Raw genomic sequence first — 2,181 nt, 5'->3', positions numbered from 1 at the left:
TCTAGGTGGATCCACTAAGCTAAAGTCCTATGTGGGCACATAGTTAAGGGTCAAGGAGATTGCTCCTAGAAATCCTAACTTACTAACGTGGGGGATTTCCATCTCATGAGACAATACATACCGTGGGTAATTCGGACTTGCTAAACGTGAGGAAACCCATGTGGGGAGCTAGACTTACTAAACGTGAGACCCCTATCTCATTTACATGCCCTTTCGGAGCTAAGCATTTAATTCGCTTTTGTAATCATCTTTAGTCATCACATAAGTTCACATTAGCCTTTACTAGACTCTTATGTAAACATCATACCATAATAGCTCATATGTGTTCATAAGTGAGTAACAATCCTTTCACTTAAGAAACACGTAGTAAGCGAATAACCCTTTCACTTTACATTACACTATAATCATGAGGACTACCTTTCAATCATATAGCAATCATACCATAACATACATACATATTTCATAGCTAATTCAAGTGTAGAGGGTTAACGATGAGGAAACTAGGTCATCAACACCACAACAACACATTAGGTATAGCATCATTACAATCTAAGTAATTCACATTTCATACTTGAGTTCAAAGAAGAACTAACCTTTATACCTTCTTGCCCTTCATAGGACATTCATATTTCAATCACTAATCAGTTCATAACCAATACATAATACAAGGTAATTCATAATCAACATCAATAAAAGCAATTGACATATTCCCTTCATAACCTTCAAAGCTTCATTCAAAGACTCAACCCTAATTTCATAGAAATTATACATAACCTAGGGTAGAATCATCATACAAACATGAATTACATAACATCACATTCGATTCATAGCCTTCACTCAATATCCAACACAAACTAGGGTTAGAATTAGGAAAAGAAGGAGAAACATGGGTCTTATGGGGAATTATTCAAGAAACCACAAATACAACATAAATTCATTCATAATTGTTCATACAACATCAATCAAATTTAGTTCATAACATCAATTTCATTTTAGAAAGAAGACCCACGTTTTTGGATTGAAAACCTAGAAATTGGGGATTTTGAAATTCATCTTGAAGGGACCTCTTAGGGAAAGGAATCCCAAGAGTGATAAGCAACCATACCTTAGTTGATTCCTTGAGAATCAATGGAGAAACTCCAAACAATTTGGGAAAGAACCTTGAAACCCTAGCTCCGATGTATTCTTCTTCTTCTAAGGTTTTTAGAAAGAGAGTTTAGAGAGAAGTGGGAGAGTTTTGATTTCAATTGGGTGTTGTGTATAATGACCAAAACTTGTGAATTTAGACTTAAAAACCAATATATAATTAACCACTAAAATACCCAAAACACCCCTACTTAAATAGGACTTATAAGGAAAGTCCCAAAATTCCTTATTTAAATGGTCCCCGTCAGGGACCACGGCCAACATTCACGGACCGTGAAAGTGCACCACGGGCCATGGTACTGCCTCTGGTGTTGGAGGCAGTGGCTCCCCTTTCGTGCACAAGCCAACACTTGCCCAAGGCAAGACCACGGAGCCTCCCACGATCCGTGGTCATGACCACGGTCCGTGGTGATAGTCTTGGTCATGACTTGGCCTTGTGAAGGCAAGGCCTTCAAGCCTTGGTGCCAAGTGATGTTCACGAGCCACCCCTCTCCCTCGTCAAGTGCACCACAGCCCGTAGTGGTGCCTGTGGTGCCTTGTGCAGTAGCTACCCTAACAACCCCCAACTCCCTAAAAGCTTAGAGAACTTCACGCCCACCTTCACGTGTTGTGACGTGGACCATGACTCGTGGTCCCTCTCGTGAAGGGTGAGGCAGTGTCTAGGACACTTGGAGGTCCCTCTCCCCCGACTAAGGATACTCCACGAAGTCTCCCACGGTCTGTGGTCATGACCAGGAGCCATGGTAATGGCCGTGGAGTTTGAGGCAGTCTCTCCAAATTTGGGGCAGCCTTGGCCTTAGGCCTTGGCTTGCCCCTTTTGTTTGGCACTCCTCCCTTAGGCCTTAACTCATAGACCACCATAGCACACCTAGATGGTTTACTAACTTAGGGGAATTCATTTTCTACCTCATTGACACTACGTTTAAGCTCTAGTTCAACCTACGAAATTTCCGGGGTGTTACAAAAAGAATATTATCAAAGCCCCAAAAAAATCATTTAGAGAAAGTCGTATATTAGTAGATAGAAGGCATTGGT

General features: G+C 41.2%; 1 pseudogene; it reads left to right on the top strand.

Moving 5' to 3' along the window:
• The first annotated feature begins 1,886 nt into the window (after nt 1-1,886).
• LOC125821505 (psbP domain-containing protein 3, chloroplastic-like) overlaps nt 1,887-2,181 on the top strand; it is a 4,192-nt pseudogene continuing 3,897 nt past the window's right edge.

Source organism: Solanum verrucosum, unplaced genomic scaffold (genome assembly GCF_900185275.1).
Source record: "Solanum verrucosum unplaced genomic scaffold, falcon-dt-bn FXZP01001165.1, whole genome shotgun sequence".
Taxonomy (NCBI): Eukaryota; Viridiplantae; Streptophyta; class Magnoliopsida; order Solanales; family Solanaceae; genus Solanum; species Solanum verrucosum.
The sequence above is the reverse complement of the archived record's forward strand: the minus strand, read 5'-3'. Positions and strand labels throughout refer to the sequence as shown.